Source organism: Rhinatrema bivittatum, chromosome 4 (assembly GCF_901001135.1).
Source record: "Rhinatrema bivittatum chromosome 4, aRhiBiv1.1, whole genome shotgun sequence".
Lineage (NCBI taxonomy): Eukaryota > Metazoa > Chordata > Amphibia > Gymnophiona > Rhinatrematidae > Rhinatrema > Rhinatrema bivittatum.
The window spans coordinates 253,202,301-253,226,516 of NC_042618.1; the positions used below are offsets into that span (position 1 = coordinate 253,202,301).

General features: G+C 41.3%; 1 long non-coding RNA gene across 12 annotated transcripts in view; it reads left to right on the forward strand.

Annotated features, from left to right (window-relative positions):
* The first annotated feature begins 1,705 nt into the window (after nucleotides 1-1,705).
* The window catches only part of LOC115090657, a 117,965-nt gene continuing 95,454 nt past the window's right edge, over nucleotides 1,706-24,216 (forward strand). For 2 of the 12 annotated variants that reach the window (XR_003856450.1, XR_003856448.1), the window contains exons 1-3: nucleotides 1,710-2,032; nucleotides 14,897-15,026; nucleotides 18,665-18,777. This is a non-coding gene — a long non-coding RNA (uncharacterized LOC115090657). Of the gene's footprint in view, nucleotides 2,033-14,896; nucleotides 15,027-18,664; nucleotides 18,778-24,216 lie in introns of all 12 variants that reach the window. The other 10 variants (XR_003856456.1, XR_003856449.1, XR_003856455.1 and 7 more) reach the window with 10 other exon arrangements.

Genomic DNA, 24,216 nt, shown 5'->3' on the forward strand with positions numbered 1-24,216 from the left:
TCTTGCCCAGACAGCGCAATTTCTGAAATAAATAAATAACACGGCGCCTTTGAAACGAAGAGCTGGCTTCGGGGAAAGTCGCCGAGAAATGAAAGCCTTTCTCCTCGCACCCTGCAACCCGGCAGACCCCTCGATTCACTGTCTGGTTGTTGTGGGAAGAGCGAGGGGGGGGGGGGGGGGGAAGGAGGGGGAGTATATTTCTGTGCTGTAAAAATGGGGGAGGGCAACAACCCCCTTCAAATAAATCCTTGGTAGATGAAGAGATGAAGCTTCGGCACTGGCATACATTAGGAAGCAAAGCAAAGGCAAAAAGAAAAGAGGGAAAAAATAGTCCAGTGGCAAAGAAAAAAAAAAAACAAAAACCCCGAAGGCGGAGGGTTAAATAAAGCAAAAGATGGGGAGGGGGGGAGAAGATCCTATTTTGAGTAATTGAAAAAGTTGTGCTTTGGCAAATGCAGTCTGAAGGGGGGAAAGGCCCTTGCAGCGGGAGTGGAAGCGGGCGCGGCAGCAGCAAGCTTTTTGCACGGTCCAGTCCCCACCTCTTGAGCTGCTCCGGCAGCTCTGTCTGCGCCGAGGAGGAGGAGGAGGAGTGCCTGAGCGAGAGGCCGGAGCTGATGATGAAAGCGACGCCCGGCCCTGCGTGAGGCCGGCTCCCTTTTCCCCTCGCGCGCGCACGCATGCACGCGCGCACCTACAGAGCCTGCCTGCACGCGGGTAGCAGCCCCCTGCTGAGGGACCCGCACTTGTTCGGTCTCTGTCACAGTCATGCAGAACTCTAAATCCAGTCTCAGATTGACGGGGGGGGGGGGGGGGGGGGGGGGGGACCGTTTAGAGAATGTAAAGCAATTTCAAATTAGGTACTGTATACTTTCAAAATCTCGACGCATGCAACTATTTCAGTGACAAAGAAATCTCTGCTACCCCGCCACTTCTGCTCTCCTCGCACGCTGGAAAAATAGAGAGGGTTAAGTATACAAGGAAAGAACTAGAAAAATGCTTCCATTCAGTGCAGGGTATGGGAGAATCGGAGAGGCAGGTAGTGTTCGTGAAAAGAACTTAGCGATTTTTGTTTTCTCATGCCCCCTTGCTTCTAGACCAGCTGCACAGCCCAGCCCGGGCTGCTTGGCCCTTATAACTATCTTGGCACAGAGTCAAAACCTGATAAGCATTTGGGCGAGACAGCTCAACTGCTGTGCTGGAAGAAAAACAGCTGCCATGATTGCTGTTTGATTGAGAGCGCTTACAAAAAAATGAGAGAGAGAGAGAAGAAACAACATCGGATTGCAAAAGGCAGGCCACAAATGCCTGAGGATTCAGCTGAGGAGAGGAGAATCTGCACACATTTCACTCAAAAAGAAATAGGCTTTTCATTTCCCTCCATTTCTTTTTTTTTTTCTTTCGCTTGAAAACTTGCGATGCAGAGTTGCTTTTCTGCTCTCCCATCCCCCCGTTCATAACCTCAAGCAAACTCGAGGAATCGTGCCAAAAGTCACGTTGCTAGTTACTGAATGCATTTCTTTCCCTCCTAACATCCCTTCAATACCTTTCTTCCTTTCGGCTTGCCCTTCAGTGCAACCAAGATTGTTTTCTTTTTTTTCCCATAACGTTAGGAAATAAGCAATTATAATCCTGCCACCTGAGTTAAAACTTTGGGGTGGGGGTGGGGGAAATAAGGAGGTAGAATGGGGGGGGGGGCTTTTTAACTTCAACATTTGGCTTTTTCCATTTGTAGATCACTGTAACGCTATTGTAAAACAACTTCCTGCCCCCTTTTGGCTCAGGTTCCAGAAGCAGCTATATTAAGTTCACAGGATAAACTTTCATTTCTTTTTTTTTTTTTTTGTTTCCACCGAAGAAGCACGAGAAAAAATGTCCTGCTAATCCCCCCTTCCCTTCCCCACCCCCCATTTCCTTGTGTCCCCATCTTTCCTATGGAGGATTTCTAAAAGGGAAATACGGTTTTCTGCGGCTGTCCAAAGGACATTTTTCAGAGATGTTTGTCCCTCAGCTGGATAAAGCATGAATTTAAAAGGTGGGGTATTTATTTATTTTTTATAATAATCAACATCTTTAACATTGATAACCTAATTTGACTGCTTCCTCTGCTCAGTTTTATCCGCATATCTGTCAGGGAACCAGGGGTTAGCCTAAAGTATGCACACCCGCCCCCCCCCCCCCTCCAACTCCCCACTCAGAACCTGGCTCTGCATCTTTCAGAAAACTAACCTATAACACCCAACCCCCTCCTACAATATTTTCATATGTAGGCTAAAACATTCCTCCTTGCTTTAAAAAAAAAAGAGAGAGAGAGAGAAAGAGAGAGAAAGAAACGTTCTCCAAGCTCTTTAAAACCTGGCTGGTGCAAGCCAAAAGGGAAAAAAAAAATTAGGCCTCATGAGCGCTCTCTTAGCAACAGCATTTCTTGGTACGCCTGCTTTGGCACACATCAGCATCTCTACCCGGCCAAGTGTCCTTTTACACCACATCTCGCCATTTCTAACAACCAATTGAAAGCCTTCTGCTGCAATCAAAAATCTATACTTTAAAGTTTATTGGTAAATTAACAAAAAGTATCTGTGCATGTATATATATATATTAAACATTTACCAACCTGCAGCTTTCTAAGACATTGGGGAAAAAAGGAAGGCTTTCTATACTGTTCCTTCCTCATCCCACCCCATTTATTGCAGTGTTTGGTGTATAAATAAACCTGTGAAACTTGTTTTAAAGACAATCCTGTTTCCTCTTTTCCATGCCTATGGTGCCAATACCGTCTTTATTTGATTTTATTTTTTGCTGTTAGTAATTTTCACACAGTGCTATCCTTATGGGATATGCCTCATACATACCTTCACTGAGAATTATGTCAGCCAAAAATACAGAGTAAGAAAAAATATATGATATCAGAGAGTAAACATATAAAGGTGAAAAGAACGATAATGTTTTGTAAATTCAAAATGTTACTCTACAGTTTCTTTCTGTTGAGGCTGGTCTCCAGGTTCCTGCTTAACCCTTGCATAGGGCTTTTTCAGCTCACTGCTGCAGAGTGCATACAGCCTACTGCAGTTTCAGCATTTATTTTATCCATTCAAAATGCAGTAATAGTTTTTTCAAGATTTCTCATTGATCTCCATGGCTGTGATCTGTGAATGTATTAGGCTGTATATGAAACAACTGTGCAAGGATTCTGTTTAATCCAAAATTAACTGCTTTGAACCCAATTTGTTAAGGTGGTAAATTATACAAAACTTTAAGCTTGAAATGTAAAATTTTGGAACCATCCCTCATTTTATTAGTGGTATCCTTAAATTGCAATGTACACCAAAATGCATAACCATTTTTTTTTAATGGCTTACCTTTCTTTAACAAATTTATATCCTTTCCCCTCTTCTGAATTGGCCGAGCTGCAACATGCCAGTCAAGTTGTAAGTGCAGTAATGCTGCTGCATGTGTGTTATTTTCTCACAAAACATATTGTAGGAGTAAGAAATGCTGCACCCTGAGTCTCCTGAAATATTCAGAAAACCATAACACACACCCATCTTCTGCCTGCCATCCTAGATCTCAGCAAAAATGCAAATATTTAGTAGAATAATGGATAGGCAATTTCTTCCATTAAAAGCAACGCAGGTACAGTGGCCTACACTTTTATTTTATGCCTGCAGTATCTTCAGTTTATATACATATATATGGCCATTTTGTAGGCTACAGCACAAAAGACGAGTTTTTAGATTTCAAATGCATTTTTCTACCTGCTAGATGAACCTATAATAATTTTCAGGAATAATGAAAAGAGAGCACAAATTATGGAATCAGCTCTCCAAGTTTTATTCACCCAGAGCAAATGTGTTCCTTACATGCCTGTAGACACACACACTGTTAATCCTGTAAGAGAAATCCATACTGCAATGACAAAAATAACATTTTTTTGTAGTGTGCAGTTTGAAAATATAATACAAGATTAAAAGGGAGATTAGAAAACAGCTGTTCTAAAAGAAAGGAATATTGAAAGGATGCTGTTTGATAAAAAAAAAATAACCTGGGACTGGAAATATTCTGCAGTATTTGTATCTTGTCACCTCCACAGACAGCATTTATTTTACTGTGACTGAAGTTTGGTTTGGATGCTAAACAGGAGTTTGAAATACGGCTAGATTTCTTTGCTAATTAGTTCATTATCTTTTGGCCATCAAATTTTAGATTTTTTATTAAAGGTCCAAAAGGTATTTATTCCTGAAAAATAATTATATATAATGTCTCTCATCTTTCTTTCCATATAAAGTGTATTACCAATTAGACAACAGTATAATAAAGGATTAATGGCTCTAATGTACATTAGTGGAAAAGAAAATCCTAAATTGAAAAAAGTGACGTTGGCTTATCCAACATGACTGAATTTGGTTGAAAGTAATCAGATGATTATGCCATAAATACTTCAGTATTCTTTCCAATACATTTGTATTCTTTTTAATTTGACACTTTTGTATGTTTTGCTTTTTTATTCCCAGTGAGGTTCTTTGCTTTTCTGAGATCTGACTGAATAGGCACCACCTTAATTCTGTTGCACTGAGTAGATTTGCTCTGTTTCGTTCCTTATTTATTTTTTGACATACTTTCCTGAAGGTAATGTTAAATCTGATTTTGGCCCAGAATATTTGGCAAGTCTGACTTTAGGCTTTGAAGAAGGAACTGCACCCTGCCACCGATCATCTTTATAAAACGTGCAAGACTTTCCGAGTTTTGCTATTTTAAGCAAAAACTGGAGATGATTAAAGAAGAATCCTCAAATTAAAAATCTTTGACCAAATGTATAATTGTCAGTATGAGAAACTTGCATGTTTAAGAAACAGATAAGCAGGTATAGGTATTTTTAAACATGTATACTTTTTTGGTATTAATGTGATAACCATATACCATTTAAATCTTATTGCAAACGTTCTTTAATTATACTGCCCTTACTTGGATATATAATGTAGAAATATTAACATGTGAGATCAGTCTTACCCTGTGCATTCTAAGGTCTGCACAGCCTTTACTATACTGCATGTATTAGGCCACTAAAAACCAATTAGAGGTAACAGTGTCCTTAGAACATACATACATACATACATACACACATGCACACAAGAACTACAAACATAAATGGGATACATACAATCAAAGAAAAGTTTTCAAAATGTTAGGTTAAAGCCACTCTTTTTAACAGAGCATTTAATAGCAATGAGTTTGTTTTATAGGAAACTTGGCAAAAAGCTTCTATCGTTGTTAGTTAAACTGGCAGCAGGACATGTTTTAGCAGAAGGAATGCATTTTCAAATACTGTTGTACGTTAGCAATTAAACAATCTTGAAGTTAGAGGGATTTTTTTTTAATGTTTTCCTTTAATTTCTTTTTTTTAAAACAAAGATAGAACAATACCAGCTTACACAAAATATTCAATTCCGTCTCACTGTAAATGAACATTACCCTGGCCAAACACAAAGGACTGGCTGTGGGGTGACTTGTTGGCTTCACTTTTCTGACTTTAAATCTACTGAGTATTTTTTATATTGTTGCTGCTCAGTTCACTAAAGTGCCTTTAGTTTCTGATGGAAGTAGTGTACATTCTTGGACCCAAAAATTAAAATACTGGTCACAGACACAGCCTATTTATAGCTGTCTGATACTATTCAAGCACAGAGTAAAATAAATAGTTACCGATTCGGCTTCTTAATAAGTGTAAACCTATGAAATTGTTTGTAATACTGCAAAGAAAATGCTGCTATGATCCGCTGTGCAAAACATGATTTTAGAATACAGCTCAGGCGATCTGCCTTTCCAGTATGAATAGCTGTCATTTGCTAATGTTTACTTTTTTAATAATATCTATTTACTTATTTATTGAACTTAACTTGCTCTTCCCTGCATGCACAGGAGGACTAAAAACAGTCATGTTACAAGAACAGTTCTTACACGATAGGCATTGCATAGCAAGAATAACAAATTATACATTTACTGCTGCCATTTTTTTTGTTTTTATTTTCATATTCTATATTTTTGTCAGAAAGCTATTAGCATTATAGCTTCCAGTAGAAAATCAGAACAAGGGGAATGAGTTAGATCACCTTTTTTTTTCAAGACGCTATCTGGACTGGGCAACATGAAAACATGTAGTTTTGAGTGTTGGAGGTATGTACGCGATTTTAATGTTTTGGCCTACCCTGTAGGATTATAATGTCTGCATGCCAACACGTCTTACTTTTTTTGCTGGCTGTCCCAAGCTGCAAAAAGAAATAACCAAATCTGTTCATATCTTTCAAATTCTGATTCCCCTCCTCTATTGCAGCATAAATCATAAAACCCTCTCTGATATATTCATGCACAAAAAGCAGCAAATAGCAAAAATGATTCATTCACTTATTAGAACTTCATTTTCAAAGTCCTCCCATCCAAATACAATTTTAAAATGGAGGTATGGTATGTTGGAAAAAATGCACATAATTATACGTAATTACATAATAATTATAATGTGTAGAAAAGCTATTTAAAAAGGAGATGAAACACTTCTATATTTTAAATATACTAGGCTGAAAGATGTTTGTTCATACATGTATACAGACACATACTCCAATATAGCCATCATATGAGCTAGCTAAATGCAAGTTCTCAGGCAAAAAGTTCTGTAATATGTTAAGACTGCAAAACAGCATGTGATGTAATGGGCTCACGTCAGTCATCTTATTTCCCTAACATGAGACTTTACTAACTAGAAAACCCTGAATCAAACAAACTGATTAGCTAATTCAGCTTTTCCAGTGAAAAGAGTAATCACGTTTGATCATATATTAGCCACATAAAATATCTAAATTGGGCCCTATGTGGTTCGAATTTAAGTCCAGGAAAGCATATTGAATTTCAGAATTCTATGAATGATGATTAATGACCAATTTTTCCCTGTCCGACTAATATGTGTGCAAGCTCAGACTACGTCAGCCACAATTTGTAGTGCAGACCTGGTCTGACTGCTTCCTTAGTGCAGTTGCAGGCAGGGCTGTTATTATATTTAGTTACATGCCTTAAAGATAAAAAAATAGACTGAAAAGATGCATTTCATCACAGGTAAGAGAACAAATCCAGTCCTGAATAAAATTTTAAATATTTTTATTGATGTTTATATTTTGCACAAGGAAGAGTTTGAATAAAAAGCATTTGATATATAAAATGTATATAATAAATAAGAAGAAAGGCATGGACTATAGCAAGGAAACACTAAAAATTAGACATTTTTAAACTTATATGCAAAGAAACGAAATAAAATTTGTTTCATCCCAATAATTTTTCCTTTCTTCTACTAACGTTGATGATGTGGATCAACTGCCATATGCAGATAAGCTTCTAGAAAGGTCTAGCAAGCTGCAGTACCCTCTCCTATTCTTTGGCTCTTGGCATTTGTCATTTGGCTTTAGGGTCAGAAACTGCCTGTTTCCTCTAAATTAACCCAAAGGAATCTGGCATATTAATAATTAGAATGTGCAGAATGCTGTCCATCCACAATTTAGTACCTAATAACACATTCTGACAGCAGATAAAGACCTCAAAGTCCCATTTAGTCTGTCCATTTTCCCTTCCTGATTTTTCACTGCCAACTCAACATGAGCTACTTCTTCCATTCACTTCCCTTGCAATTACCGCACATCTAAGAATGTACATACAAAATATACCAAAAGTCACAAAATCCACTATCTAAAGCAGAAACCATTTTTTTCCCTGAGCCTTCTTTTTTTCCCTTCATCTTAGTTTCTCCTCTGCTGTGGATTCTTTTTCCTTTTCCTCTTTCTTTCACCTTTCACCTTTCATTTGGAAGATCTTTCCTTTCTCCATCTCTGCCTCCCTTGGCTTCCATTTGTCTTTGACAGTCTGTCTTCCATGTTACCTCTTCCCATTAACACATCTTCATTTTTTCCCCTTCTTATTCCTCCGCCTACTTTTCTAGAGCTCTGTCTAACCCCCCAGTGCCTTCACCTGGCCTCTTTCAGTATCAGATCAACATCAGCCTCTGTCTCTTATCCCGTTCCCATCCCTCCCGTTTTCACGTTCTCTTTTCACATCTTCCCTTCTTCACCTTTTCCCTCTCCCCCATGCCACCTGTTCACCATTACCCCCCCCCCCCCCACTTTCCCTGTCTCACATTCCTCCCTTTCTAGTCTCTCGCCCCTTTATTTTTAGATCAGATGAAGGAAGAAGGGAAGAAGGAAGACATCGATATTACCCGATAACGGGGAAGCAAAGGAACGTCATAATGCATTTCACTGCCATCACTGCTGGAGTGTGCTTGCAGTTCTCAATGAGGTTTTTATGTAGCTACTTCCTCCAGTTGAAATATAGTTACATCAGAGTTTTTAGTACTAGCTCTGTGCCACCATTTTTATTACGGGTTTTTATTTTTCCATATATGTTCAATAAAAGTATACAGCAGCAATTCATAATGGAGAGAGACTGCTTGTTAGGAGAGAGACTGGTAAATGCACTACTATTTTCAAAATATAAATCTAGCAGACCAGTACACTTTTATGTATCTCTACAGGCCCTCCTTTTAGGGAGACAGTTTGCTCCCTTTATCCTTGCAGGGGAAATTTGAAAAGGTAAGAGGGGTGTTGCAATCCCAAAGTTCACTATCTGCAACTATTTGATCAAGTAATCTTACGTGGAGCAATTTTATTATCTGCTACATGAATTATTGCCTTTTATACAGCTGGGCTTGATTTGATTTTGTCATCAAGGCTGACCTTCAGAGGGTGCAGGTCCCAGGGCAAATCAGCAGGGCCCAGAAAATTATAGTGTTAGGAATGGGGCTACCATGGTGGTTCGAGGCCCCAGAGTGCTCGAGCCATACCACTCTCACCCCACCCCAGGACTGCCTTGTCTGTCACATGACCTTTCACAAATCAGTTATTACAGATTAAAGGTTTTAGAAATTAATCTAGGTATGTATCAGAGTCTTTAATTTGTGTTGCAGTTGACAGTTTTGGGTGGCGTGATCAGCTCTGTATTCACTGCTTCCATCAGGTATCAACAGCAAGCTATAAAAATTGCTGTTTTCTCTCTTAGGCCAGAGAAAAGAGGAGGAAGGGATAGGAGAAGCAGGAATGAAGAAAAGCAAAGGGGAGACAGGCATGGAAAGGGAAAAGAAAAGGCAGGAAAAGAAAATGAAGACAGAAGAAGAGAGGGAGATAATGCATTATTAAAAAGAAACAATTTACAAGCAAATATAAAAGAAATGGTTTTATCTTGTGGCACCTCAATTAAATTACTTCCCCATACCATAATCCACAATTCACTGCATCACTTGCAGAATTACATACCTCTACTAATTGGTCTCGGTGTACAAGCCTTTTAGTGGATTGAGTCATATATTTACAGATGATTGTTTCCAGAGAAAATTCCACAGATAAAATTTAGAAAGCATCCTGAGCTGTATCTCATTCCGTTTACGAGTTGAGATCCATTACCCAAGAGCAAGAGTCTATTTCTGTGATACCCTAAATTATAATACCTATAAGAGACCTAAAACAATTTTTCAAGTTTCTGACAACCACGAACAGTTCCCCAGGGGAAGGATTTGTAAGTATCGAGATTATCAAACTGAATTTTTATCTATAAAAATACTCATCTTAGAAGTCAAGAACTCCAAAGAATAGAAAATTAGAAATGTTGTTTCCTAAATTTAGACAAAACCAGAAAACTAAGATAAGATTTCTGGAGGCAGTTTGCTGTGAAATGTACAACTCCTCAGACACCAGCACGCTGCCAAATTCTGCTATCTCAGTCAAGCAGGCCTGAGGGGCAGACATTGGAGACCTGCATGGAAGAGAATACTCTTGTTCTTGGAGATGAGATCTGGGGAGGTCACTTAACTTGATAGGGTCTGTAATGCCCATCACATCTCCAGGAAATGGTAGGACATTTGGTTTCCTTGAGTGACGGTATTCCCTGAATGAGCAGTTCCTTGAGAATAGCTCCCTGACTCAGAATACATCTGTTGTAATCAGTCTGAGGATGAGAAGTTTGGAAGTGCAAACCCTGTCTCATATTAGCATGGCAGTGCCAATAGTCTGACTCAGAGGTTACCCAGGAAAAGTACAATCTTCTGGACTTTGACTTGTCAGAACCAATACAACTGCCTTTTTACTCTGGGCAAGTCTTGGGTAAAACCATACCTTGAGGGTGCTATGAAATTCCATGGCCATTATTCCCAGCATTCCTTTTTTAATCAATAATTTGTATTGGCAAGCTTATAAGTATCTTCATACAATACAATGGAGAACATTGAACTTAAAAATTAAACTAATCAAAAGAATACTAATTTAGGGGGTCATTTATCAAAGTGCTATATGGCGTTTTCGCATGCGTTAAGGCGTGTTTGCATGCAAAAAACACCGTTAATGCATACGAAAATGCCTTAATGCATGCAAAACCGCCATTAACACGTGCAAAAGCACCATAACGCATGGTGCCATGCAAATGAGAAAAAGGGGAGGATTTGTGGCCAAGTGGGCTGGGCTCACAGTTTTGTGCAGTTATATTGCATGGCTTTAACTTGAATTTTAACTAAATCTTTTTCATTTGTGTAAAGCCGTGCGATAGCCATAATGCCCTCACACTAGATAGGTATTTATATCTTGAGGCCCACCTAGTAACTCGAGGTGAGGTTTAGGTATTAGTGTAGGGGTTATGGGCCACTTTGACATTCAAAGTGAGACGTATGAACAGAACAGTGCTCTCTTGTGAAGATATATCACATAGAGATATAAATACCTATCTAGTGTGAGGGCATTATGGCTAGGCTCTCTCTCTCTCTCTCTCTCACATAAAACACACCCCTTTTCCTATCACATGCGATATTTAGTGCATTTTGATAAATCCAGGCCTTAGTTTTATATCAATGCCCTCATTAGACTGTTCCCCAAACCCCTTTTCCCCATCCCAGCTACCCACCTTAAACCCCATGCAGCTATCTAGAACATGTTATTTAGATATTTATAGGCCATGTTCCCTACTGTAGAATTCCATTACTCAATCACTGTAATACTTTTCTAAACAATTTGTTTACCCCTTCTGAGCATTGTGATACTAAATAAATCTTCCCCAAACCTCATGAAATATCTTAGGTTTGTCATTTATTCTGGAAATGCATTCTTCATACCAGGCTGCCTTAGACATCAGCTCATACCAGTCTCTGAAAAAAGCCAATTTGTTTTCCATTTTCTTGAAATCAGTCTCTATGCAATGCTACCATGCACCACCCCTGAATATATTTCAATCTTTCCCCATCAGTGTCTATACTAAATAAGGCCTACACTGTGCTGTACATTTCATCATATAGATGAGCTCAGCCTGCCCACCAGCTCCCTGGAGATCTCATGGCCATTACGGACCCCATCAAGTTTGCAATCTCACCAGATCTCATCTCCAAGAGCAAGAGTATTCTCTTCCATTCCATTCTCCAATGTCTGCCTCTCAGGCCTGCTTGACTGAGATAGCAGAATTTGACAGCGTGTTGGTGTCTGAGGAGTTATAAATTTCATAGCAAACTGTGCCCCAGAAGTCTTTCTTATTTTTCTGGTTTTGACTAAATTTAGGAAACATAATCCTTGGATACTTGATTTCTAGGATTAGTATTTTAAAGATAAAGTTCAATATGCTAATCTCCACAAATATGACTTGGGGAGTTGGTCATGGTTGTGGTAAACTTGAAAAATTGTTTTAGGGCTATTATAGGTATTATAATTTAGGGTATCACATAAATAGACACTGTTACACAAGAAATGAGATCCAGCTCAGGATGCTATCTAAATTTTATCTGTGGAGTTTTCTCTGGAAACAATCATCTGTAAATATATAACTCAATCCACATCTTCTCCAGCACATTTATGAGAGGCCATTCATATTATCCAGTGTTCAGTGCCTTCTTTGAAAGAGTTTAAGTCATCAGTTGGGTTTCACTTTTGAATAATCCTTTCAACATGTCAGGGCATTCTTATAACTCTTTTTTTCAAATTGCATGCTCAGCTCTCTCTTCTGTTTAAGCTTGTCTATATTTTTTTGCAATCCCTTGCACATCCCTATCAGGCACTGTAGATAAAGTATCCCAAAAAGAGATACATTGAACAGTCAGTCTTAAGCCAAGTACTGTCTACTAGTAGATTCATTAGGCTGTTCCTCCTAAATCCAACATTTTCACTCATGACTCCCATTGAGGCTTGGTAAAACTGATAGCTAACTCAGCATTCAAATGGTGATCCAACTTGATTTTTAATTTCTTGCCAACACCAGCTAATCAGGTGCACTCCAGCATCATACTTATGTACCACCACAATAGATAGATGCATAATTAAAATATGCCATATTAATACCAGCCCAAAAGATGACACGACATTCTAGAGATGTTACTTCCATGAAAGAAATCTAGGACACCTCCTTTGTCTGAAATGAATACCGATGGGTGAAAGTTTTTCAGATCCATAGAGCATAGTCAATATTCTTGATTGATGAAGGGAAGCCATAGGCACTAGCAAGAAAGTTCATGCTGAAGTTTTACTTTACAGGGTAGAGGCTTAGCGCCCAGGGCCGGTACACAGGAATTAGATGCTCTAGGTGAACTTATTTTAGATTTTTAAATACTGCCCATGCAGGTGAAAACCTGATCAGAGAGATGTACAACCTTAAAACAATACAAATATAAACAAAATACAACATTCACATTATCATATTTTAAACCATAAACATTTAAAAATAGGTTATCTATATAAATAAAAATGTAAATGTTCGTTTGTTCAAAATCTTAAATCTCCGAAAGTTCTTCACCGATTGCTTTGAAATTTTGACACAACGTTGCATTTGAATACGCGCGTGTTTATATTTACCTATATTATATAGATGTCACACTTGTGACAGGTAAAAACATGCTTTTTTGGAAAAACAGCGCCATCTGTTGGATGTACAAGCAACACACGCTATCTACAATATAAATGGGCTCTGACCCATGGCCCGCAAATGCACAGTAGAGAGCAGCTCTACCGCGCATGTGCGGACCATTGAGCTCTGCGCTACGTGCTGGGTGTCACAGAGGGGAGGAGGAAAGGGCAGACGAATCGCCGCTCCTAGAAACGGCTCAGCCCGTTCCTCCCCCACTGGGGAAGGGGAGAGGGAGTAGGGACTGCCAGACAGTTACACACAGGAGTAGGAAAGGGTAGAAGAGTTGCCGAGCCAGTCCGTCCACCGCCGGGCAAGGGGGGGAGGGAGTTGGGACGGCCGGAGCAGAGCAAATGCAGTAGAAAGCGGCTGTGAAGAGATCATAAGCAGCTGCAGCCTGCAGCAGCCAAAGCGCAAAGAGCTGAACAGAGAACAGCTCACTCTCCTCCCCCGCCCCCTGAGTCCCGCAGATAAGGAGAAGCCAAGTAAATATCCCGCAACTGCGGGTGGGGGGGAGGGGGAAGGCAGTGCTGTCAGCCCGCCCGTGGGTCTCAGCGCCACCACGGGAAGAGTTTACATGGGCATCACTCCACCCCCACTCCCAGCAAAGCACCGTGACGAAAGTGAAAGCCAGAGCCCTGCTCCCTCCTCCCTCTCAAGCCCCGGATCAGATTTCTTAAAGGCACAGGTCTGCCAGAAAGAGCAAAGTCAGCTAGGCAACGTGTCCCAAATCTGTTGCAGTGCCTGCCGCCTGCCCTTTGCGAGGGAGGGGGACGGAGTGTTTTCCTCTCTCTCCCAGATACAACTGGTGTGGGAACTTTGCAAGCTCTTGCGAGTGCAGAGCAAAGACTTAGGTGGGGACAAAAATCCCACCCATTTTAACTGTGTGAGAGAGAAGTGTGGTAGTGTGCGCTGAAGGCGAGTGTGAGTGCCAGAGAGAGAGGGAGACTACGTGAGGGATTGTGTATGTGTGTGAGAGGGATTGGGCGTGCATGTGTGAGGGACAGAGGGAGAGAGCCTATGTAGGGGGCTGTATGAGAGAGAGCTCTCCACTTATAGGTTACAGTGGAAGGGGTTCAGTGTAGAGGGGAATGGGACAGCAAAGGAGTTGGGGCCTGTAAGGATAGAGTGAAAGGGGTCTGAGCCTGTCCCTCCGCCACCGGAGAAGGGGGGAGGGAATTGGGATGGCAGGACCATTATGCTTCGCGAGATCCCCCTCAGCCACCACTGCAGCTCCTACCACCGCCGCCACCTCTAGCCCTTCATGGTGCTGGGGGAGGGGGGAGCGGAGCAGAACAAAGACGTAGGAGGAGAGGGGACAAAAATCTCGCCCGTTTTAACGGGCTTAACGGCTTGGACTAAATATTTTACGACTCCATTTCAATGTTTCCGATTGCATTGTTAAATTGAATTTTCATAGATTTCGATTTATTTTCATTTTGATTTAATTATTTCATGTGACATTGCGTTGGAATTGAGCGGTGTCGTTTACCATACCGTTCATTTAGTGAGTATAGTTTATGGTTTTTCTTTTTTCATTCTTTTTCATTTCTAGAATTATGCTGTTTACATCTAGACACGGATTGCTTCTCACATGGACAATTAAATGTTGCGTGTTCTAGAGTCGGCAAACCAGACAATCTCTATATCTGCACAGACAATGGAACAAAAAAAATGTTGTATACCCACAAGCATTGTGAAATTAACCATATTCAAAACGTGCGCTTTCTCTTTTCTTTCTTTTCCATTTAACCAGACTGAGCCACAGCAACGTGTGGCTGGGTACAGCTAGTATAATCATAAAAATAAAAGACATAAAATAAGTAAAATAAACTATAATAGAAATAAAATACAATAAACAAAACTAAGTGCCTGGATATGTCATTGTCTGCCCTTTGCTGGACCAGTCTCTAAGGAAACAACCATGCCTTGACCTTTCTTACAGAAACAACAAATTTGACTCCAACCTAATAACCAGAGGAGCAGCATTCCAAGTTACAGACTCCACCACAGTAAAGGATCTCCTCTGATATAACATTTTATGAACTTCATGTACCGTGAACACCTGAAACAAGGTACCAGCCTACAAACGAAGGTTGTGTCTAGGGGTTTAATTAGTGACTGCTTTCTTTAGATATTTTTCCCCCTCACCCCAGGCTACTTTAGAGTCATGAACTTTCAACCATGTCTCTCCCTAGCCCCATAAGCATTTCCCTATCTATTTCCTTCTCCTGGCCCCAGGAGCATTCTCCTCTCCCTCTCTTTCTCCTCAGCAGCATCATGTGTTCTCTTTCCCCATCTATCTGGGGTCGCCCCTTCTTCTTTCTCCTGCTACCAGGGGTGCTACAGGCATGGCAGGTCTCGCTCTCACCTGGGGCTGGCATCTGCGGTTCTGGAGTGCCTCTGGATACGAAACAGCAGTGGCTTGAAGAAAGGCAGCCTCCTGACTCTACACTAGTCAATGCTCTCCTGTAGAGTGTGCATGCTGCACATAGCTCATGCTCTTCTCTACATGTCAAGTTCTGGCTGCAGGAACAGGTGCAGTATGATGCCAGGGAGGGTGGGGAGAGAGATAGGTGACTCCTTGGTTCACTCTCCTCACTGCTTTTCTTGTGTTGGGGCTCTGGTTGAAGCTAGAACAGTGCACTGGAAGCTGGACCGACCAATACTAGCCTGGGTCTTGCTGTTTATGCCCCCGAAATCATGGTGCTCTGGGCGGCTGGCTAGTTTGCCTAGTGCTTTCATTGGCCCTGTTAGCACCATATAATATTCAGTTAACTGAAGCCATCCTTTCTTTGTGAGTATCAAACACTAAAATTGTTGTCCCTTTATCCTATGATGGAGTTAGTTCAATATTTGTCTTAGCAAGTCATTATGAGAGATCTGGATACAGTCTTTGAAGACCATTTAGGAGAACTGTCCAAAATCTGAATTCTATAGCTTCTGCTTCTGGAATAAAACCTCCAAACCTCCAAACTCTACCTGGTGTGAGGAAAAGTAAAGGCCAGTAACTGATGGGAAAGGAGTCTGGGATATTAACTGGCTTACTGTTGAATGTGTGTGTTTATGTGTGTGTATATATATAAATATATATATAAGATACAACTATACATATATATATGTGTGTGTGTATAATATCTATATATCTATATACACACACACACACACACATATATATATATATATATATATATATATATAATTATATCTTACTTTATTACTTTATTATTTAATTCATTTTTAGCTTTTTTTTTTTACAAATCTGCAATGAAAATTTGAAAGTAATAGGGCCACAATATGTCACATTAAAATGACTGAAATGTATTTACCACTGTGATGAGGCAGCAAAAATATACAAAGCGAAGTATAGAAACTCGTCAGTGGTTCAGTTAAAACTGACTCAATGGATCAGACTTATTTCTTCAATTTGCACCTCTCTGCTGTGGCACCAAGGTTGTAAACATATAATCAGCTATTTTCTGATTTCCTTTTCCCTACCCCCAAGTGCCCCCTTTAAGCCCTGCTCCTGAGTAGGAATGCAGTGATGTAAGTGAACAGTTCTGAGCTATCAGGGTCAGCTACTTCACAGTCGTCAGTGCCATCACAAAAGCACCAGCAGTCAATAGGGCTGCGGCAGCCCCATTCTTTCATGAGACACCCTTCACATATACCGGCTGTGCTGTGGGATGGCCATCACAGAGGAAGAATATTATCATACAGCCACAAAGTACTCTAGAAACCTTTCGCCTTGTGCAATCAGCATAGTGGCTTTGCAAGCAATCCAAAATGTTCTTCATCATTTTACACAGATCTGCCACCCTGCACAGAGCTGTTAAAGGCCAGAGTATTCACAAAAAATGTTTCTGCAACAGCTTAGAAAACAGTAGGGATGTGAATCGTGTCCTCGATCGTCTTAACGATCGATTTCGGCTGGGAGGGGGAGGGAATCGTATTGTTGCCGTTTGGGGGGGTAAAATATCGTGAAAAAATCGTTAAAAATCGTGAAAAATCGAAAAACCGGCACATTAAAACCCCCTAAAACCCACCCCCGACCCTTTAAATTAAATCCCCCACCCTCCCGAACCCCCCCCCAAATAACTTAAATAACCTGCGGGTCCAGCGGCGGTCCGGAACGGCAGCGGTCCGGAACGGGCTCCTGCTCCTGAATCTTGTCGTCTTCAGCCGGCGCCATTTTCCAAAATGGCGCCGAAAAATGGCGGCGGCCATAGACGAAAAAGATTGGACGGCAGGAGGTCCTTCCGGACCCCCGCTGGACTTTTGGCAAGTCTCGTGGGGGTCAGGAGGCCCCCCACAAGCTGGCCAAAAGTTCCTGGAGGTCCAGCGGGGGTCAGGGAGCGATTTCCCGCCGCAAATCGTTTTCGTACGGAAAATGGCGCCGGCCATACGCGTATGGCCGGCGCCATTTTCCGTACGGAAAATGGCGCCGGCAGGAGATCGACTGCAGGTCGTTCAGCGAGGCGCCGGAACCCTCGCTGAACGACCTCCTGCAGTCGATCTCCTGCCGGCGCCATTTTCCGTACGAAAACGATTCGCGGCGGGAAACCTCGCTGAACGACCTCCTGCAGTCGATCTCCTGCCGGCGCCATTTTCCGTACGAAAACGATTCGCGGCGGGAAATCGCTCCCTGACCCCCGCTGGACCTCCAGGAACTTTTGGCCAGCTTGTGGGGGGCCTCCTGACCCCCACGAGACTTGCCAAAAGTCCAGCGGGGGTCCGGAAGGACCTCCTGCCGTCCAATCTTTTTCGTCTATGGCCGCTGCCATTTTTCGGCGCCATTTTGGAAAATGGCGCCGGCTGAAGACGACAAGATTCAGGAGCAGGAGCCCGTTCCGGACCGCTGCCGTTCCGGACCGCCGCTGGACCCGCAGGTTATTTAAGTTATTGGGGGGGGGGTTCGGGGGGGTGGGGGATTTAATTTAAAGGGTCGGGGGTGGGTTTTAGGGGGTTTTAGTGTGCCGGCTCACGATTCTAACGATTTATAACGATAAATCGTTAGAATCTGTATTGTATTGTGTTCCATAACGGTTTAAGACGATATTAAAATTATCGGACGATAATTTTAATCGTCCTAAAACGATTCACATCCCTAGAAAACAGTACATATCACTTTTTCTCATGTGTGCAAACTCAAAGCACCATTCACTTACAATATTTGTGGCAGTTATATAACTAGTCACATGGTATTGATAATTTTTATATCATAAGCCTACTATAAATCTCAAGTATTGAACATGCAACAGAATTTGGAGACGGGAAATAACCCCAGAATACCACAGGCACATTTTTGTCCCTTTGTCTGTTCTCCTTTTGGCTGTATGTCACATACCCTACAAATAAATAAAGCCTTAAAGTTTGTGCTGCCATAGGCAAACTGAAACATGTGCCTATCTGTGCCCACTCTTTCCAAATCTAGCACCTAATGACAATAATATCCATATTTTGACTGATCAACCATACATAGAATAGTTCTAGTACACCTAAAGCTTTACAGTTTCTTTCACAGACTTCTACAGGGGGAATATCCTACCAAATTTTAAAAAAAATGGTCATGGATAGACAGTTTGGAAAAAACTCCATAGGAAAGATATTTTGCAAAAATAACTTTAAAATATGCATGTCTTGTGTCAGCCCCATGGCCCAGTCTGTAATGCTGTGGCATAGGAGACTAATGTTTACATTTCTTGTCTGACAGGGTTGGCAGACATGCAGCAATGATGTGTTTGTTTCCAGGTATCACAAAAATCTTCCTTTAACGAATTCTGACTCTGGCCTTCGATTCCCTCCAGGAAGAGGTGACAAGCACAGGTAATGATTTTCTTTCTCTTTTTCTTTTTTAACAGCTCCAAAACTGGGCCAGGGTATGCAGCACCCCCCCCCCCCCCAAGTCTACTTCATATGTATCCTCCCACAAATGCAGGCAGTGAACGTCACATAGTCACTAGCTTGTGACTAACAGTGAATCCCTTCCACAGGCCACACAGCTTGAAGAAACATTCTCTAAACACAATCCTGCCACTCTCCCTTCACAGAGCAGAGACAGCATGATTTCACTTTTCCCTCTCTTTCAGCCACACAAACAGAGATAGACGAACGGTCAGTTCCCATTTCTAACCGTTTCAGAGAGAAGAAACCCACAAAACCTAGGTGCAGCACAGAAAGATGATCCAACAAAACAGAACCAAGCCCAATTACACTAAACAGCAGTTCTTTCAGGAGAGCCTGATATTCACCCTGAAATGTCATTGCCAGCAGAAGGAAATTCCAGCAACATTAATTTAGTTAGAGTTACTCAGTTACTAGTATTTCGATAGATATACCTATCACAATTTAACTTTAGTGACAGCAGGTTCTAATGTGAGATAAAACAAAGACAAGGCTGATTAATAAAAAGAAAAAAACTTAAGCAGCACAAGTTTACACCACCTGAATTATTTCAGCAAGTCTACAAATATAATTCAAAAGCAGATAATTAAAAAGGAGATTTGGGAGAATAAACCAATAACAAAACCATTAACCAAGAGGATAATGCTCTAAAGAGTGAAAACATTTGCACAGTCCTCATCACGCGCTGAAACGCCAGAGAGAGTGCACTAAGGGCCTGATTTTAAAAAGCATTTACTCGCTTAACCTTGGGTTTTACATGTGTAAATGCACTTTGCCTGTGTAAGTGGGCTTTTGAAAATTGCTACAATACTGGATATACCATTGAATTGTCCATTGGACTTTATGCAAGTAAATGGCTTTTGAAAATTGTTACGACAGTAGATATATTTAACGTAGAAATGCTTTTGAAAATCAGGTCCTATATATGCAAACATGCAAGCAAAATGGACTTTGGTAAATATTTTTACTTTGCAGAGAGTAAAATTATATATGTAGCTTTACCATGTGAAAATTGTATTTAAGTTAATGGTTACTGAGTTGCTGTGATGCAAAATTATGCAAAGCAGCTCATTATAATGATTAACACCTGAAAACACTATACTCATGGGGTAGATTTTCAAATGTACTCACGGGCGTACATGTGCACGCGCTACCTGGCACGCACACATGTACATCTGATTTATAACAATTGTGCACCTTGTGCATGCCAAGCCACGCTGCCTTCCCCCGTTCCCTCCCCCCTATCCCACCTTCCCCGCCCTTTCCCCCCTACCTTTTCCTTTTTTTAATTTCCAAACTTACTTCAGCCGCTGTGCCGGGAACCTCTGACCCCCGCTCCGGCCCTGCCCCCGGATCGCCCCTTTAGTAAAGCCCCGGGACTTACATGCGTCCTGGGGATTTACACGCGTCGCCGGGCCTTTTGAAAATAGGCCCAGCGCACATAAGACCGGATTTATGTGCGTAACCCTTTGAAAATCCGTCCCATAATGTAATTTTACAATTTATTTTTTTTGCAAAAAATCCCCGCCTCAGTGAAGTATAATTAAGGTTTGTAAAATAAATAATAATAAAAAAAAACCCATTGAAGAAGAACTACATGTGCTATTTTTCTTTCAGGCTTATCCAAATGGCAGACCTAGTAGAAAAATAGTATGTGCATATTTACTAACACTGCACAAAGATTTTCTCCATCTCAAACCCCAATACGCACATCCCCTGAACCTGGCAGGTGGGTATCACGGATCAGCTTCCATTTGGCCACTTTGAACACTGCAAACCCTATGAACACGCCAACCCCTGAGAGTCTCCCGTTAGTACATTGGCCTCCAAGTACATTATGAGGACATTATGTTAGTGATTCTAGCTCCCATTTTTAGCTTTCTTCTTCCCATCTCTCCCTTTTCTGCCTAGATACAATTTTCCCTCTTTTTACCTCCCAAAGGACGCACTCTCCTTCCATCTCACCCCAAAACAAGGAGAAGTCATTCTATCTTTAACAAAGGGCTTGAACAATGAATAGATATTAGGTAAAATGAAGGAGCATAATTTTTAGCTCCTTATATTGCTGCTAAAAATATTTCTCATCTCCGTTTCACTGGGAGGCAGTGAGACATGGTGATCTGTGCCAGAGCATGCAACGTTTCCCCTCAGCTCCTCTGCCACGGGAAGACGGCAATGCTTGGCTGGCCTGATGGCTGGGCAGGAGCACTGCATGCTGCCATGTGAGAAATCCAGCTTCGGTTTCCAAGCCTGGTTTCTGCTCCATGGACTCTCAGGGGTTGGCGTGTTCATAGGGTTTGCAGTGTTCAAAGTGGCCAAATGGAAGCTGATCCGTGATACCCACCTGCCAGGTTCAGGGGATGTGCATGTTCCCGAGATGGAGTTGCATGTTCTTTGATCTCGGGTCAAGAAATGTTACAGTGACTGGGTTGGATGAAAAGGGGTGAAAGTTAAAAAAACTGGAAGTTCTGTGCGGAACTAGTGGAGCCTACTTTCCAGAACATGTGTGTCTGCATGCATATACATGAATTTAAAAGAACGCTCCTACCAAGATCCCCTTGGAGCCCGTACGTGTAGTGAAACTTTGGAGTTGACAGTACACTGTATGAGGAAGGGGGCATGGACACATGCATGGTAATCTCATAAGCTTTTTCCCTTTGGAAAAGTAGGCTAAAAACAGAGAAACAACCAAGGTAGCTGCAAGGGAGAGCTCATGGAGCAGTAGCCCAATAGGAGAGAGAAAGGTGCGGGAAAAGGCTGCTATGCAAACAAACAAAAAAAATTAGGTGGTGGTGGCGTCAGTGCTTATACTTACTTAGGAGTGACCATTTTGCTGCCAGCATCCCCCCTCGAGATATTCTGCTGCTTTTGCCAGTCACCTGTTCTGCCTGTTTGGTAAGAGCAGTTCTAAAGAAACACCACAGAACAGAGACCACGATAGTTTCTTGTTCAGTGTAAGGTATGTAACAGTAGTTTATTTATAAAAGCTTCAGCATAAGAAAGCTGGAACAGAATGCAGGACATTTCGTTCTTCGTTAGAAGCACAGGAAATAGTCCCATGTAGTCATTAAACCCCCTCCAAAAGGTCTGAAAACTTGGAGATTAGATAGAAAGGTTTCCAGTATAGAGGCAGATGACAGAGTTTATCTCAATTCTTACAGGGCCCTGATCTTCAGATCTGCAGCTCTGCTGCAAGGTCCTTATAATGTACACAGCTTCAGATGCCAGACTGTTTCCTGATTAACTTCTTGTGGACAAATAGGGACCCTGATGATGTACTGCACATAGGAATGGTAATTTTATAACTGTATGCATTGGGGTAAAGTTTGTGCCTTCCCTCTGCATGCAGGCTTTATGCACATTGAGCTCCAGGCTAATTTTAATGCCTATTTAACACAGTTTTAGGCGTGTAAATAGTATTGAAAATTTACTCCTAATAAAAAAAAAAAAAAAAGAACACCTAATGCAGAGACTGACCAACATAGAAAGTATTCTATTGCTGGGCATTATGATATAAGCAAGACCACGAAGGAAAGCCGGGGTACATGGAAAGGATCATGAAAAAATCCTGACTAGAAAAAAATCACGATACAGGGGCTCAATGACAGCAGAAGCATCCTTACAGTTAACGGCCTAAGATGCATGCCATGGTGAAGTAGGATAAACTCAAACACATAATGAGATGGAATCTGATTATGTATTCCCTGTTACAGTGCCTAAGGACATATGCTATACGGACATCCGGCTGGGTAATGTTCAGTACCTTCCTATCAATTTGTTACTATGGCAAAAAAGACAGTTATATTATAGCTACACAATGACCCTAACTTTCAAAACTGTCCACAATACCCAATTTGTGCACATATGTGGATGCACAAAGATTTATGCAAGCATTTTATAAACTGTGTGGCGGGTGCTGGAGAGTTACAAAATACCACATATTTCTGCCCTGAAAGTACATGCACATGTTGTAGTAAATGCGCATATTTCCAATGCCAGAGAACGCTTACTTTATCTGCCTGTTTAAAAATGTAGGCATGTATATTTTGAGTGCATAAGAATATATAACGTCTGCCTGAATAAAACACAGAGGCATGTATTTTGTAAAATATGCTCGAATACGGCACTGAAAATATTTATATGCATCCCGATGCCTCCACCAGTTCACCCAGTGTCTTTTCAGTTCACCTAGATCCTCCAGCATGTTACCCTGATCCCGCACCAGGGCACCCAGACCTCCCAACCTAAAACTGCAGACAAAAGATAAGTTCGATGTTAATTGTGTGAGGCTATTAGCAGGAGGAGATTTTAAGAGCTGCGCACGGGCGCACATGTGCGCACGTTTGCCGGCACAAATACATGGATGCGGTGATTTTAAAACATAAGCGCATATATGTGCGCGTATGCACGCATGTGTTTTAAAATCGGCTATTCATGTGTACATGTAGCTGATGTTATGCGCACAAAAAAATTTGACGGGAAAAAGGGGCGGGGCTGAGGAATGATTTTTGCATGTTACCTATTTATGCGCACAAGCGTGCGCCAGAGTCCCCTTCACCGTAACTTTACTTCTGCTATGAACAGCACATAAGTAATAAATTTAAAAAAAGAAGTTACTTAGCAAGGTTTAGAGGGTCTGGCCTAACAGGGTAAAAGGTAGGCAAAATAACAGGGGTGGTTAGGAAGGACAATTGGTTAGCTGGGCGAACTGGGAACAAACTGGGAAATGCTACAAAATGCAGCTGCCCGCATCATCACTGACACGAGACGCCATGAGCACATCACTCCAGCACTTCAGTCATTGCACTGGCTACCTGTGGCTTCCAGGATAGTATATAAATCCATGACACTTATACATAAAGCCGTTCATAACAGAGAAATGCAATGGTTCAATGATCAATTACAATTCAAAACATCTATCCGCCCTACTAGATTCCAACATTTAGCGAAACTGAAGATCCCAGCGCCTAATTTGACCAAACTATCAACTACAAAAGAACGTTCTTTCACCATTGCTGGATCCACAATATGGAATACTATGCCCTCTGAATTACGCCAGGAAATTTGCCACAAAAAATTTAAACAAAACCTAAAAACCTGGCTATTCAAAAAAGCCTTCTATCAATAAACTGAGTTCTATTATATACCTTTCAGAATATTTCTACAGACACTTTTATATTGATTTTCTTTATGTGATTTCAAAGTTATATTTGGTCTTATATTCATACAGTTATTATGTTATATTGTAAAGCTCTATGCTGAATTAATGTTTGAATGTAAACCGAGGTGATGTTTTTTACGGACCCCGGTATATAAAAATCCTTAAATAAATAAATAAATAAATAAATAAAACGGGCTGCA